This window comes from Globicephala melas, chromosome 5 (assembly GCF_963455315.2).
Source record: "Globicephala melas chromosome 5, mGloMel1.2, whole genome shotgun sequence".
Lineage (NCBI taxonomy): Eukaryota > Metazoa > Chordata > Mammalia > Artiodactyla > Delphinidae > Globicephala > Globicephala melas.
In genome coordinates, this window is record NC_083318.1 from 3,197,428 (window position 1) to 3,214,401 (window position 16,974).

Consider the following 16,974-nt stretch of genomic DNA (forward strand, 5'->3'; position numbering starts at 1 on the left):
TCTGCAGAGATCCAGGTGCAAGGTGATGCCTTGGCCCCAAGTTGTTGAAAGCCCCACTCCAACTGGCTTCAGCAAAAGAGGGCTTATCGGTGCACCTTCCTGGTAGGGGCAAGGTGATCTAACGTCAGGTGTGGCCTGATCCCAGTCCCAGGTGGCAGGAAGGTAAGTCTCAGAGACTGAGCTGAAGGAAGCTGCACAGTGACCGAGACCAGCAGGTCTGGGTATTCCCTTCACAGAGGTGGACGCTCTGCTTGCACACCTCTAGTGACGGGGAGCTCACTACCCATCAAGGCAATCCTTCCCGTTGTTAGAATGTTCTTCCTTCAATTGAGCTAAATGCTGCTCCTGTAATTCCCATCTCTGGACTTTGCTGGACTCCAGGAGACTGTGGAGAGAACATCAGTTCCCTTATCTACAAAAGAAAGCTTCAGGGACTTCCCTGGTGGTCCAGGGCTAAAGTGTCCGCCTTCCGATGCAGGGGTTGTGGGTTTGATCCCTGGTGGGGGAACTGAGATACCACACGCCATGGGGTAACTAAGCCCATTCACCACAACTACTGAGCTCACGCGCTTCACTGAAGATCCTGTGTGCTGCAACTAAGACCCGACGCAGTCAAAAAACAAAAATAAGAGTAAAGAAAATTTAAAATAATAAAGAAAAAAAGAAGGTTGCAAACATCAAAGGCTGGTCATCACGTTGCTTCTCTATTAGTTCCCTTGTGACCTTGGGCCTCAGTTTTCTATCTATCTAGAGAATGACAAGAAGGAAACTTCCTCCTGGGGTTCCTAAGGACCAACAGAGGCAGTACGTAGGGATGTAAGATGGCCCCCAAGGTTCCTGCCCCCGGTGTACACACCCTTCCTATGCCCCTTGAGTGTGGGTGGGCCTGACCTAATCAGGTGAGCCCTTAAAGGGGCCTGGGCCCTTCCTGAAGGCAGAGGCTCAAAGTGTAGAGAGATTGGAAGTGTGAGGGACCCATGGAGGGGGCCACAAGGCAAGGACCTGGGGGGACCTCTAGGAGCTGAGTGGTCCCCAACCGACAGCCCACAAGACAGTGGGGACCTCAGTCCTACAACCGCAAGGAAATGAATTCTGCCAATAGCCTGAAGGGCCTGAAGATGTCTTCCCCGCTGGGCCTCTAGTCGGGGGTTGCAGGCAGCCAACACTGTGTGAGACCCTGAGCGAGGACCAAACAAGTCGTGCCGGAGTCTTGCCCCACAGATACCACGAGACAATACATGTGCGTTGTTTCCAGCCACTAGGTTTGTGGTGATTCGTTTTGCGGCACAGAAAATGAATACAGGAGGTGAAGGCTGCGTAAGTGTGTCGGTAACTCTGAGGGGTGGAGGGGTGGAGGGGTGGAGGCGTGGAGGACAACAGCCTGGAGGAGGGGAGGCAGCCCTTGGGGCCAAGCCCCAGCCCCGGAGACAGCCCTCCTGGGCCCCACCTACTGGCCCAGCTCTGCCCCGTCTCGGGGAGTTTCTTTAAGTACCACAAGGCGGGCGCTAGTTACACCCACCCCTTGGGAGCAGAAAACTAAGCTAGGAGAGGTTGAGTGGCTTTCCCAAGACCCCGCAGCCATTAGGCAATGGACCCAGGGTTAGAAAATAGTCGGGTCTGAACCCAAAGTTCATGCTCTTACCCCAGCACCACACTTCTGTTCCATGCCCATTTTATAGAAGGGAAAACTGAGGCCCAAGAAGGGGATGTGGGTTGCAGAGATGCCGGGCTAATTGTTAACAAAAGGTCACATGATTGAGCCTCAAAGCATCTGTGTCTGGTCCTCACCACATCCTCCCACTGACATGCCCGTTTCACAGATGAAAAGAGCGGGGCACAGAGGCTCAATAACTCGCCCAAGGTCACACAGTGAGCAAGGGAGCTACAGAATCGGGATTGGAACCCAGGCAACGTGCGTCTCCTACAAAAGCTGGTTTGGAACCAGCAGGGCTGCGTGAGGGCCAGGCAAGGAAATCTGAGAGGAAGGAGTGGGTAGACGTCATAAAGGGATCCAGGCTGATTGAAATGATGAAATCAGAGCTGTCCGGCCAGCAGGCCTTGGTCCTTTTCCCTTCTTTCAAGACAACAATTCTCCGGTTTGACTGTCTGCAGCCCAAGCCCTTCTTGGAAATCACCCTGCCCCACCTCAACACTGACAGGAGTTGGACGTGAACCTCCCCCTGGACCAGAGCGGCCCACCCCACTCCTGGGAGGGCACATCCTGTCCGTCCTGTCCAGCAAGGCGGCCCTCACTGGACAGCCGGCTCAGCCCCCAGCCAACGGAGCAGCTGTCCGGGAGGCTGCTGGGCCTCTGTCCACCCTCTGAGGAGCCGCTAGCCTTTCTTTCAGCCCCTGGGGCCCTTCTCCATCCTCGCCGGAGCTGGGGGGCAAGTTGATGCCCAGAAACAGTCACTCTGGCCATCCAGGGTGTCACGATGGGCAGGCTTGTTGGGAGTAATGGGCAGGGATCTGGTGCCCCTCTCCCCTCTCCCCTGGGCCACACTGCTCTCCGGGACCCCTGAGCTGTGTCCACACGGTCCCAGTGGGCTGCTAGACTGAAGGTGAGCCAGAGAGGAAGCACTTCAGGACTGAGGGTGAGGGGACCGCCTGCTGGCCCTCTGGGGCTCCTCTCCAAGCTTTCATGCTGCTAATGGGACACAGGTGCTCCCGAGGCCCCCGCCCCATCAACGGTCCTAACGTGAAACCCGTTCCCACCATGCTCTGTGCCCAGGTGTGGTTTAACCCCCGGGCCGGGGGGTCCCTGTGCAGAAACTCTTACCATCCCCATGTTTCAGGCCTAGGGAGGTGAAGCGACTCACCCAGGGCCGCACAGCTGGGCCCTGGTTTGTGGGTGGCCCGTTGGAGACTGAGGTCACCCAGTCACAAAGATGAGCTGCTCCGGGCCAGAGGGAGTCCCACAAGAGTCTAGAGTCCCCACTGAGCGTCCTCCTCATGGGCTTGCACCCCTTCAGGGATGGGAGCCCCTCCCACACACCCTCCAGGGCAGCCCACCCCCCTTTGTTCCCTGACCTGGCAGAACCTCACACCCATGTGTCTCCCGCCAGGCCGGGCTCCCCGCGGCTCCCTCAGCCTCTCAGCCTGGACCCAGGGCAGACCTCCCAGCACCCACCCTGTGACAGTATGAGCCCTGGAGGCAGATCCCGGTGCTTTCTGAGAACCGCTTCCCATTTTCCCAATCGGCTGGAGCCTGGTTTCCCGTCCTCCTCATGAAACTCAGATGGGTCTGAACCCAGGGCCGTTCAAGGGTGAGCCCTGATCGGCTGAGCTCGTCAGTATATCCCATCCCCCTCCATGGTGGTTGTTTCAGGGGTGGGTCCTTCACCCAACGAGAGCCTATCCATGTAAGGTACCGTCGGCTGACACTGTCAGGAAGAAGCATTTCCTTCTGCACAGACACCTTCCCTCAGCGTGGGAACCAGGAAAAGTGAGACTGGCAGCCACCTGATGACCTTGAGGGGACAGTCTGCCTTGAAATGGAGCTAACTGAGGAGTGGAACTGGGAAAAGGAGAGAAAGCAAGCTGGTCTTGAGCCTGGATCATGCCATGCCTGAAGCTGTTTTTTCTAAGCCATCAGTCGATTGAGCGAGTAAATCCTCTGTAACGTTGAGGTCAGCTTCATCTGAGGTTCCTACAGTTCCCCGCAGCTTAGACTGTCGTACAGGGGCTGTGCCCAGCCAGACCCTGACAATAAACATAGATTCAAGAGGAGAGCTCAGCCAAGTGGCGGGGGTCGTGCACCTGTCACTTACAGAGTGCCTGCCGTTGCTGGGCACTGTCTCTTTCATGCCGCCATGACAAGGTTCCCTTTGTGCAGGTGAGGACCTGAGGCCAAGAGATCGCCGAGTCTTACCCAAGGCTAGGATTTGAACTTGGGTCTGTCTGACTCCAGAGCCCATGCCCTCCTCTGCCCCTAGGCAGTCCCCAGGCACTGCATGTGTGCTGGAGCCCAGAGCCTGGCCACACTGGACATCCAGAACCAGGGAGGCCGTGGGACTCCCCACCCTGTGGACCCCACCACGCACAGCCAGCCCGCCAAGTCCACTGGCACTCTCTGGACCGCGCATGTCAGGGGAGCAGCGCTAGCTGGCTCTGAGTGTCCCTGCAGGAGGCCTGGGCACGGCCTACGCCTGGCACTTTGGGAGGCAGCGCATGGTATAGCCATGAGCCAGCTCCAGGATGCAGGGGGCTCCAAGCTCAAGTTCTAGGCTCTGCCACGTCCTGCTGTGTGACTGTGTCAGTGCTCTTTCATCTCTCTGACCCTCAGTTTCCTCCTCCTTAAAATGGGCACACTGAGCTTCCCTAGTGGTGCAGTGGTTAAGAATCCGCCTGCCAATGCAGGGGACGCGGGTTCAATCCCTGGTCCGGGAAGATCCCACATGCCGTGGAGCAACGAAGCCCGTGCGCCACAACTACTGAGCCTGCGCTCTAGAGCCTGCAAGCCACGACTACTGAACCCACGCACCACAACTACTGAAGCCCGCGTGCCTAGAGCCCGTGCTCCACGATAAGACAAGCCACCGCAATGAGAAACCCGCGCACCGCGACAAAGAGTAGCCCCCGCTCGCCACAACTAGAGAAAACCCACACGCAGCAACAAAGACCCAACGCAGCCAAAAATAAACAAAAATAAAAATAAGTAGATTTATTAAAAAAAAAAAAAGGGCACACTTGGCTCTCACCCTCCTGTGCACTACATCGCTCTCAGCTGCCACCAGGTAACCAGCTGAACAGGCGGCAAAGAACCAGGGCCCCTGTCCCCACCTCTCAGCCTGGGTACCGCCTCCGCTAAGTACCTCAGGACTAAATGTACCCCACAACTCCCAGCCCTGTGGATGATGGTTTCCAGCCTAAACACACGCCCCTCACCCGCCCATCATCTCTTTGACTCTCATCCACTCCCCTGGCCCGAGCCCACCCCTCCCCTCTCTCCCAAACCCCGGACGTCTGTCCCCATCCCCACAGAGTGACTGTGTGACAGCACATCCAGTGACCTGTTCCCAGGACTCCTCACCTCAGGAAATTCCTCCTCCAGCCCTCCTTGGTCCCGGCTCTTATATCGCCAGAAACCGCTCCACCTCCGAAATCTCAGTTTCTAACAATGGTTTTATTTTATTTATCCATTTATTCTGGCTGTGCCGTGGGGCTTGTGGGATCTTAGTTCCCGACCAGGGACTGAACCTGGGCCACGGCAGTGAAAGCACTGAGTCCTAACCACTGGACTGCCATAGAATTTCCCCCCCTTGGTTTTAAAACAAATATAACAACTTCATCGGGATATAATTCACATGCCGTACAATTCACCCTTTTATAGAGTACGATTCAGTGGTTTTTCAATATATTCACAAGTGTGTACAACCATCCCTACAATTAATTTTAGAACACTTCCATCACCCTAAAAAGAAACCCTGTACCCGTCGGCTGTCTCTCTCTATTTCCCCTTCGCCCAGGCCCTGGTAACTGTTCATCTATTTTCTGTCTCTAGGGATTTGCCTGTTCTGGTCATTTCATATAAATGGAATCATACAACACGTGGTCCTGCTGTGACTGGCTTCTTTCACTGACCATCACGTTTTCAAGGTTCAACCATGTTGTTGCATGTATCGGTACCTGATTCCTTTTCATGACTGAGTAATGTTCCATTGTGTGGATATACCACATACTGCATTTCCATTTGTAATCCATTGTTATCCACTAATGGATGTTTGGGTTGTTTCCGTTATGGAAAACACTGTGAACATTCATATGTAAATTTGTGTGGCCATAAGTTTACAGTTCTCTTGGGTACATACCTAGGAGCGGAATTGCTGAGTCATATGGTAATTCTATGTTTAACCATTTGAGGAACTGTTTTCCAAAATGACTGCACCATTTCACGTTCCCATCGGCAGTGAGGCTCTGATTTCTCCACATCCTTGCCAATACCTTTTATTTTCTGTCTTTTAAAAAATTAACATAGTTATCGTACTAGGTATGAGGTGGTATCCCCTTGTGGTTTGGATTTGCATCTCCCTAATGGTGAGCATCTCTTCGTGTGCTTATTGGCCATTTGAATATTTTCTTTGGAGAAATGTCTATCCAGATTATTTGCCCATCTTTAAACTGGGTTACATGCCTTTTTATTATTGAGTTATAAGAGTTCTTTATACATTCTGGATAAAATCCCTTTATGAAATATATAACTTGCAAATATTTTCTCCCATTCTGTGAGTGTCTTTTCACTGGTATCCTTCGAAGCACAAGAATTTAATTTTAACATGAGTCCAATTTGTCTATTTTCTCTTTTGTTGCTTGTGCCTTTGGTGACATATCTAAGAAGCCTTTGTAACCCAAGGTCACAACGATTTATTCCTGCATTTTCTTCTAAGAGTTTTATAGCTTTGGCTCTTCCATTTAGGGCTATGATCCATCTTGAGTTAATTTCCGTATGTGGTGTGAGGTAGGGACCCAACTTCATTCATGTGCATGTGGGATGCCGTGGTCCCAGCACCGTTTGATTAAAAGACTATACTCTCCCCACTGAGCGGTCTTGACACCCTCTCACCTCCTCCACTCTGATATGTAGCACTTTGTCCATCACCTGTCCTGCTCACGTGCCCCTCTGCAACGGTTCTGAGTCCCAGACCCCCTGGAGACGACCAGGCCTGACCTTTCCCGTTTTCTGGAGTCAGTCACCGTCCTGGAGATTTTCCTCTCCCTTCCTTGGGCGGCTCTGATCTTAGTGTCCATTCCTCAAGAAGTCCTCGCGAAGCCTGTTCTCTCCTCTTCGCTCTCTGTCTCTGTCTCTCTTTGTCTCTCTACCTCTGTCTCTCTCTATCTCTCTGTCTCTGTCTCTCGCACAGGTTTTCTCCTGGAATATTTGAGGGCGAGTGGCAGACATGAAATCGCTTTACCTTCAATTTCTCGGCGCACGTGTCCTAAGCACAGGGGCACCCCCTGCATATCCACAACATAGTGAGCAAAGGCTCAGGTCTGGTTCTGGGGAACCCGACCAAAGGCGGGCTGAGGTGAGAGGGCAGACCGTCTGAGTGTCCAGCCTGAGGTGAGGCTGGGAACCCAGCCCAGAAAGGGGCAGAGCTGACATCTGAACCTAGGAAGACTCCACAGCATTTCGGCAGCGCCCTGGGGACGCTGCCCTCGAGGCTTGCAGCTTACGGGCGTGGGACAGAGGTGCTGACCCCGGCACTGGGACCCAGGCAGCCTCTTCGCCCTCCCCATGGCAGGCTCGTGTCACTGTCTGCAGCATGTCTCCCCCGCAGCTGGGCAGACAGGCAGGGACACCGCCCTGCCCCACCGTACACACCTGCCTTCCCACCTGGCGATGCTCTGCCTGTGACCCGCCAGGTGGTTGTTGGCTGTAAGTGTGTCCGGTGAGGGAGTCGAGGTGCAGAGAGACGGAGGTGCCGCTTATAGCACGGGGATGCCCGCTCCTTCCCAGGATCCAGACTCTGGGCAGAGTGCCCATGGCCAGGGCTGTGCTGCCCGGGACTGGACACAGTTCCTGCCTCCCAGGTCCAGCCAGAGGGCACTGATGGTGGCGCGGACGTCCCCACCGGGCAGCACTCAGCATAGCCGGAATGTCCCACCGCCTGGAGGAGCCTGAAGGAGGCTCTCTGTGGCCAGCGTGTGGGCAGGGAGGGAGAGGTGGGCTCTGGCCGAAGATTCCAATCAGGGCTCCTGGGGGGCAGGGGCTGGAGGGTGAGCTGAGGTGTGTCCTTGAAGGGTGGCGTTGGCCGCTGTGCGGCCAGGAGGGGCGAGGCAGGGCTGAGCGGGGATCGTGCCCATCCAGGCTGGTCCCAGTGGTGTCCAGCATTGAGCTCGGCACTTTTGTGGCACTTTGAGCTGCAGACACGATGCCCCTTCACCCTTAGCACCCTGTGTGGATACGGTCCGTGCAAAGCCTGCCAGGCTGTTCCCATCCTGCGCGCGGCCGGGGGCCCCTATAATTTCCCTGAAGGCTGGGCCGGGAGCTTCCCTGTCCCCTGTGAGGCCCCGGCGCTAGGCCCCAGCGCTAGGCCAGCTCCCGTCACCCCCCAGCCCTCCCTGACTTTGTGCAGACAGAGCACTTGGGCTCCTACTCTGGCCCAGCTGTCCTGGGTGACCTCACCTCCGAGGCATGCCCCCTGCCCGCACCCCTTCCCCCTCCCCTGCTCCGGGCCTGGCGCTCCAGTGCGTGGACTGGGCTCCAGGGCCTCCACGGGGTGTAGCTCAGGCCCCTCCTCTCCCTCTCCTGGGGCCCTGCAGCCCCCAGTTCTCTGCCTCCCAGCTTGGCCAGGCTCCCTGCAGTGACACATCTGTCTGCAGATGGATGCATTGCTTAATGCTACGGAACTGTACACATAGAAAAGATCTAAAAGGTGAGTTTTATGTTATAGCTATTTTACCAAGCCTCGTTTACTGGCAATAAAGGGCCTCACGCTGTGACGGAGTCAGCCCCCGCCATCCCACGTCTGTCACCTCTGCGCCACCTGGGGAGATTCCTGCTGGCAGTACTCACCCCCAGGCCGCTGCCCACACTGCTTTCCCTCCGAGTGAGCGCCCACTTCATCTGGGAGTGCCCTCTGTGTTCCCAACCCACGCAGGGTGCCTTTGGGGGACGGGGACACCTGGACAGACGGATGGACAGGGACGGATTCTTGTACAGGCAAAATGCTGCTCGCAGCAGGCTCCTAGGAATGTATCCCGAGGAGATGGACAGTTAAGGCTTTGCACAAACTCTGAGCTGTGATGCGTCCCACGGCGCTGTTTATGGCACTGAAAACCAGGTGTGACTTAACGCCACGTGGCAGGGGCTCTGAGGGATGGTGTGTCATGGGGCACGGCACTGGTATGCAGGCTTCCACTCAGAGCAAGTGGAAAGTGTCACTTTACCTCCTAGGGTGACAAAAGGGGTCACACCCCAGAGGGGCCCTATGATGCCATTCTGGTTAAACTTAGACAGGATGTATGCCTACACATCTTTCTATCAGAATCTGGAAGGAAGTTCTCTGACACGTGCACCACGGTGGAGGGACCCTGGTGATTTTTTTTTTTTCTTAAATTGGGGTATAGTTGTTTTACCATGCTGTGTTAGTTTCTACTGTACAGCGAAGTGAAGTGAGTTCCCTGTGCTATACAGCGGGTTCTCATTAGTTACATACTTTATACATATTAGTTAGTGTATCCATGTCAATCCGAATCCCCCAATTCACCCCCCGATACCCCACAGCCCCGCTTTCCCCTGCTTGGCGTCCATACGTTTGTTCTCTACGTCTGTGTCTCTATTTCTGCCCTGCAAACCAGTTCATCTGTACCATTTTTCTAGATTCCACATATATGCGTGAACATACGATATTTATTTTTCTCTTTCTGACTTACTACCTTTCTCTCCATTGACGCGTATGGAGGGTATAACTTTTAATAGTTGTTTCATAGAGATGTGTGTGTGCGCGCACGTGTGCACATGCATATGTGTGTGCATGCACGTGTGTGTATGTGTTGATGCGGCGTGTGTATTGCTTTGGGTGTGCAGGGGCCCACCTATGTGTGCTCACGCGTGCATATGTGTGTACGTGTGTGTGCGTGTGCAGGGTGTGTGTGCTGGGTGTGGTGTGTGTGGGCATGCTCTGCCTGGGTGTGTGTCGGCGTCTGCACTCTAGCCACTGTCCCGCCCAGCAGACAGTCCTGGTCCCCGAGGTGCATTCCCAGGGCCAGGAAGAGAGTTCTTCCCAGGCTTCCTGTCCTGGGACTCATTCCGGAGGGGGGAGGCCCATGGCCTCCAGCGGGGTCTGGGCAGGGGCCAGGGTGCTGAGAGCGCAGCACTGGTCAGTTTCCCGGGGACAGAAACTTGCTTTTCCCTTTGCTACCACAGACCAGAAGAGCAGAGCTTGGCAGGTCTCAGAAAGCACCCACCCGGAGTGTACAAGTGGGGAAACCGAGGCCCAGGGAGGGCACGAACTACGCCCAAATCAGAGCGCACGTGAGCGGCACAGTGGGGAGGTGGACTCGCGGCTCAGAGCCCTGCAGCTCCTGCCCCTTCAGCCACCCCCACAAGGGGTCCCTCCCCCGCAGGCCGGCCGCTGGCTGCGCAGGAACAACATAGACATGAGCCCTGCCCTCGAGGAGGTAGATCCAGGAGCATTTATTGAGCACCGCCGCGTACACCGCCGGGACAGGCCAGGGGACAAGTTTCCAGTCTGCATTTGGCCAGAGTCTGCATTGGAAATTGTCCTTGAGACCACGCGCCCTGTGCAGGTCGCAGCTCTGCCACTCCCCAGCTCTCAGCTGTGAGCAACGACCCAACTGTCTGAGATGCTGTGTCCTCACCTGTAAAGCGGGGGTGACCATGCTGACCTGCCCCAGTGGGGTCAAGGGTGACCTCCCCAAAGTGCTGCCCGGACAGCGCTCAGTAAACACGCTCACGGCCTTCCATCTGCTGCTCCCCGACAGCCTGCATCACCCCCGCCATGTCCCCATCCTCTCGGGCCACGGGCCCCCCGCTCTGTGCCTGCACACCGGGGAAATGCCTGTGTGATGATGTCACCTGGGCACACCGACACAGCCACTCCCTCCGGCAGTGTCCAGCCCTCTGCCAGGGGCGGGGAGGGCCGGGGGTGGTGGGGGACGGGCATGTCTGCGCACCCGGGAGGGTCTGGCCCTCTGTTATCCATCCTTCTCAACTGTCTCTCTGTTTCTGTCTCTCTCTCAAGTTGGGAAAAGTAACTGTTATTATTGTGCAGCTCATTTCTTACAGTATTGTGATTCCTACTGGTGCTTCTAATAATAGAATATTCTCGTGGATCATTTAGAAAGTAGGAAAGAATAGGCAGACCGTTTTTTTAAGTGTTTTAAAAAATTTATTTATTGATATATGTACGTATGTATGTTTGGCTGCGTTGAGTCTTCATTGCTGCGCGCGGGCTTTTTCTACTTGCGGCGAGAGGGGGCTACTCTTGGTTGTGGTGCGCGGGCTTCTCATGGCAGTGGTTTCTCTTGTTGCCGAGCAGGGGCTCTAGGCGCAAGGGCTTCAGTAGTTGTGGCTCGTGGGCTCTAGAGTGCAGGCTCAGCAGTTGTGGTCCACGGGCTCAGTAGCTGTGACACATGCGCTTAGTTGCTCCAAGGCACGTGGGATCCCGCCGGACCAGGGATGGAACCCGTGTCCCCTGCATTGGCAGGCGGATTCTTAACCGCTGTGCCACCAGGGCAGACAGTTTTTAAGGCTACCCCATCATAGTAGGTTGGATGGTGGCCCTGCAAAAGGTATAGCCAAGTCTTAACCCCCAGACCGGTAGGAATAAATTGAGTTTGGGATTGACATACACACACGACTATATATAAAGTAGATAACCAGCGAGGCCCTACTGTAGAGCACAGGGAACTCTGCTCAATATTCTGTAATAACCTAAATGGGAAAAGCATTTGAAAAAGAGTAGATACGTGTGTACGTATAACTGAATCACTTTGCTGTACACCTGAAACTAACACAACATTGTTAATCAACTCTACTCCAATATAAAATAAAAATTAAAAAGAAAAAAAACAACAGACCCTGTGACTGTGAACTTCCTTATTTGGAGATAGGCATGGGACTTCCCTGGTGGTCCAGTGGTTAAGACTCTGCACTTCCAATGCAGGGGGCGCAGGTTTGACCCCTGGTCGGGGAACTAAGATCCCGCATGCCATTTGATACGGCCAAAAAATAAGTCAAAAAAAAAAAAAGAAAAAAAGGAAATAGTGTCTTCATAGATGTAATTGAGCTAAGGGTCTTGAGATGAGCTCACCCTGGGTTATCTGGGAGGGCCCTAAATCCAGTGAAGAGTGTCTTTGTAAGAAACACACACACAGAGAAGGAGGAGGAGATGTCCACACAGAGGGAGACAGAGATTGGAGTGATGGGGCCACAAGCCAGGAACACCTGGAACCCACAGAAGATGGAGGGAGCGGACTCCTTCCGAGAGCCTCTGGACGGAGCCCGGCCCTGTAGACTCCTTTATTTGGACTTCTGGCCTCTGGGGCAGTAAGAGAATCAATTTCTATCTTTTTAAGTCACCACATTTATGGTACTTTGTTATGACAGGTCCAGGAAATGAATACTGACTCCAACCCCAGCAGTCAGGGTGGACCCTGGTTGACAGGCGGGGTGTTGTCCTCTGGCCTTGAGTCTTGGGGTGTGTATGTGTGTGTGAGTTTGTTATGTAGTTTAGATCTTACTGACAGACTGTAGTATCTTCATTTTAAAAAACAGGATTTCATGAAAAATTTCTCATTTTATCCAGTAATTTTCACAGAATGTACTTTTTTCTGATAACCAAATGTATATTACAAAAGACGTGTGTATTTCATAAAATTTGGAAGATACAGAAACATACACATAAGGAGTAAACATTATACTTGACGATGGCAACCAGAGATAGCAATCGTTTGTGCTTTTCTCCGACGCGTGCACCTCGCTCAAAATCTTGTCGGGACGTGTAAAGTGGTGCGGCCACTCTGGAAAATAATCCGACAGTTTCTTAAAAAACAAAAAGAAACCTAAACTAAACCTATACATAGGACTCAGCTATCGCATTCCTGGGTGTTCACCCCAGAGAAACGAAGACTCACGTTCACACAAAACCTGCACCTAATCCTTCAGAGCGGCTTTCTGGGTAGTGGCCCAAAGCGATGACTTACGTGAACGGTGAAGTCAACCGTGTGTGTCCGTCCATCCCATCCGCACCGTGGACGCCACTCCCAACGCAAAGGAGGAACCCACTGATAAACACAACAACTTGGGTGGCCTCCAGGACACCATGTGGAGGGGAAAAGTCAGTGTCACACTTCACATACTGTGTGATCCATTTATGTAAACTTGGAAGGACAAAATCACAGAGACGAAGAACAGATTCGTGGATGCAGGGGTTTAGGGACGGTGGGGAGGGTGTGACGTAGGGAGATGGCCGTGGGGGAGGATTAGCTGTGTCGCGCCTGCAGGGTGGTTGCGTGAATCTATATATGTGATAAAGTGGCACAGACACACACACACGCACACCTTCTAACGTCAATTTCTGTGCCGTTGTTACATAAGATGCAATCAGCTGGTTGAAGGGTACATGGGACCTCTCTGTACTATCTCTGCAACTTCTTGCAAATCAATAATTATTTCAAAATAAAATGTTAAAAAAATCCTCCTGGGAAAACAGACACCAGTCTCGGCATTTCAAACAGGTGATGAATAACAGGCACTGGGGCTTCCCTGGTGGCGCAGTGGTTGAGAGTCCGCCTGCCGATGCAGGGGACACGGGTGCGTGCCCCGGTCCGGGAAGATCCCACATGCCGTGGAGTGACTGGGCCCGTGAGCCATGGCCACTGAGTCTGCGCGTCCGGAGCCTGCACTCCGCAACGGGAGAGGCCACAGCAGTGAGAGGACCGCGTACCACACACACACACACACACACACACACACACACACACACACACACACAAACAAAAACAGGCACTGGTCACGGGACAGCAATGGAGGCACAGAAAAGCTGCAACAGTGCACGAAGCCACCTCCATCCCTGGGGGCAGAGGAAGGGGGGGTTCCCAAGCTCTGGGGTCCCCTGGCCACAGCTGGGAGAGATCTGGGGATCCCTGTCCCTTCCCCACTCTCCCGGGAGCTGAGCCCAGCTGGAAGCCAGCTGGCAGCCCTGAAGGGCTCTTCTCCCCCAGACACAAGGTGGATACAGGGAAGATGAAGGGGCGCTGGGGAAGCCGGGTCAGTGAAGAGCGGGGTGTGCGTAGTGGACGCTCCCACCATGGCTGTGCGTAACGTTTATCGACTCACGTCACAGAGCGACCACTTCCCCCTTCGTTAAACCTTCTCAAAAGTGTGCTTTAGGTGGCCACGTGTCACCGGGTGGGTGCCGTCATCTGTTCAGTCAACCCCGCCTCCTCGCACGGTGCGCTGCCACTGATGACGCCGGGGTGAATGTCCCGGGCGTGAATGTTTGCAGGCATCGTGATGGTGTCTTTAGGGGGAAGTCCTGTAGGAGTAGTCACGGGGTCACGGATATAAACTCCTTTAAGACTTAGCACTGAGAGCCAACTTGCTTTCTAGAAAGGTTCTACTGGTTCATCCCTCCTCCAGCAGGAGGGCCCATCTTGGTGCACCTTGGCCATCCTGGAGTCTTATCTCTGAAAGAATATTTGCTGCGCGCGGTACCCCTGCAGCCCAGCTCCTGCTGCCTGAGGAGTGTTCTCGGAAGGTGACGGGGAGGGTGTCCAGCACGGAAGGCAGGAGAGCCGCCTGTGTTCAGGGACGATGCCTGGGGTCGGCCGACAGCTGCTCACTTCCAAACCCTCCCACCTGGCGGCTGCTTCCTGGGCCCTCCCTGCAGCCCTGCCCTCGGCCACACCCTGCAGCTGCTGGTCCCAGGGCCTGGCCCTGGCCCTGGCGTGGCTCTTCCTGGAATTGCCCTGGACGCCCCTCTACGTGCTGCTGCCTCCCGCGCACTCACCCATCCACACGTGGCATCCTGGGGACACACAGACAACACTGAGGGCTGGAGACGTTGGCTGTCGCACAGAGTCAGGCCCCTGAATGCTTCCCCTTTGTGGAACCCTCCCCAGTCCCCAGGCGGGTGTCCAGCCCCTTCTCTGCATGCACTTCCTGCTTTCTGTCTGCCTCATCTGATGGCAAGAGGAAGGAGCATCTGCCTCTACCCGCAGCGTGTGCTGCATCGTTCCTCCCAGCGGCCCCAAGGGGACCCCAGACCCAGTACCCACCCGGCAGGGGCTCCGTGAACCCCTCACCTCACTGATGGGACCCAGGTCTCTCAGGTACACTGTGTGGAGCCCGCCCGCTTCCTGTCGCTCTGAAACATGTTCACCCCTTCTCCCATCACCATGTTATAGACGAGAACCCGGGGCCCAAGAGGGGAGCGGCTGGTCCCCCGGCCCACAGCTGGCCGGCGTCTCTCCAACCTGAGGTTAGACCAGAGCGCCCTCCCCAGGTCCCGCCAGCTGCAGGAGGTTGTGATTCTCTGCAGGGGACACCGGGCTGGATGTCCCTGGACTGAAAGAGCCCCCACGGGAGTAGGGGAGGCTGGGCTTTGAGTCAGAGGCTGTCGGAGCTTAGGGGCGCCCACGAGAGGCAGTCGACAAACACCCCCCCCCGAGTTCCAATCACCACTCGCTGAACTTGGGGTTCAGACTTCTGGTCTCCCACACCCCGGGGCGGGGGGCCGTTGTTTCTCTTCCTGTGTGGCTGGTGTTCAAACCGAGGCTCAGAAGAGGGAAGGGCCCGTGTGTGACAAGGAGGAACGTGTGGGTTGCAGGGAAGTGAGAAGCAATTTTATGTCTTCTCACTGAAGTGCAGCATCGCGCCGCGGCCAAGGGCACAGGGCCTAGGTGGACAGCTGCATGGATTTCCACAGACAACACTCCCGTATCACCCCACCAGGTCAAGCAGCAGGTGGCGACCAGCCCTAGTTGTCCGCTACTGAAGCCAGGGCGGGGCTCACCGGCCCCGAGAGTCCAGGTAGACTGGACACAGCTCTCGCCCTCACTGTTTGCCAAGACAAACTCTCACGAACTGGGGGCTTAGAACTTGTTTGCTTTTGCAGTTCTGGAGGCCAGGAGTCTGAATCGAGGTCCTGGCAGGGCCGCTCCCTCCTAAGCCTCCAGGGGAGGATCCTTCCTGCCTCTTCCAGCTCCTGCAGGCTCCAGAAGTTCCTGGGCTGTGGCCACGTCACCCCAGCCTCCACATCTGTCACCACCTCTTCTCTCTCTTATAAGGACTGGCCTTTGGATGTAGGGCCCATCTGCATCATGATCTCATCTCCAGGTCCTTAACTAATTACACCTGCAAAAACCCGTGCTGCAAACAAGGTCACGTTCTGAGGTTCCGTGTGGACCTGAGTTTGGGGGATGCTATTCAACCCACTACCTGTCCTCAGGGCCTTCCCAGCCTCCTTGAGATTATAGCTACATTTTAAGCCTGACCAATAGGCAAACAATGCTTGGCATGATTTCTTACCCTGAATCGTGGTGCCATTTTATTGCCCCAGCTGTAGGTCAAGGGCCCTCATGCAACAGTTAAATAAATAAACCGTCCAGGGGACAAGGAAAGCGTTGAAACTGATACAGGTGATGAAGGCAGATCTGTGACATTCACAGCCCCTACTGGACACCATCCAGGCCCCAGCTCCAGCCCACTTCCCACCCCCACGTGCTGACCACCCCAGGGTTACCAGGACACGCCACCCAGGGTGCAGGTCGGGGGGAGCTGGGAACCACAGGCTGGGTCTGGGTTCTGTCCTTGCCAGCCCACGTCGCCTCCTTGGGCCTCAGCTTCCAGAAAGGGCTGGGGTCATACGGTCTCTGCAGGTGCTTCATCCTGAAAAAGCCACGTCTCCAACCATCCAGCCAGGACACGTGCATTTGTCGTGCAGGACACAGGACACGTGTAGTTCAGAACAGAAACTCCCACACGTGCATTCGTCAAACACGCAATTCACAGAAGTAGCCTGGCAACGTCTCTGCAGCAGGAGATCCAACAACGGTCTGCCTGGCCCGTCCTTCGGTGGAAAATATATACGACAATAACTCATGGTGAAAACATGGCCTGGGAAAGAGGCGCTTAAGGGATTTCTGAGAAGAGAAAAGAACATTCTGTTCTGTGCAGAAATTCTCCGAGTCTCCCTCCACGTGGGTTCAAAGCCCTTTCTCAGCCACGCAAGGCAAACCTGCTGCCGTGTCCAGGGAGGCTGAGAGGCTCCCTCAAACCCCAACCCCTGGGGACACTTCCGTCCGCTTCCTGACCATCTTCACGGGAGGCTTACTCCTCCCGGACCCGCCTTCAGTCAGGAGGTCTCAGGCCCGTGCCTTCCTGTGCTAAGCCTCCTGGGAACCAGCCCAGTGCTGGGAGTGGCACAGACGGCGGATGGACCCACCCCAGGCCCCATGGTGAGCAGGACACCGGCGGGCAAGCTGGCGGTGACAGTCTAGTGTGAA

General features: G+C 55.1%; 1 long non-coding RNA gene across 1 annotated transcript; it reads right to left on the minus strand.

Annotated features, from left to right (window-relative positions):
- Window positions 1-11,222: 11,222 nt before the first annotated feature.
- On the minus strand, window positions 11,223-14,509 carry LOC138842696 (uncharacterized). The gene is made up of 3 exons (XR_011377456.1): window positions 14,478-14,509; window positions 13,805-14,003; window positions 11,223-11,247 (listed from the first exon to the last, which is right to left on the minus strand). It is a non-coding gene; the product is annotated as an uncharacterized lncRNA (long non-coding RNA).
- Between the last annotated feature and the right edge of the window lie 2,465 nt (window positions 14,510-16,974).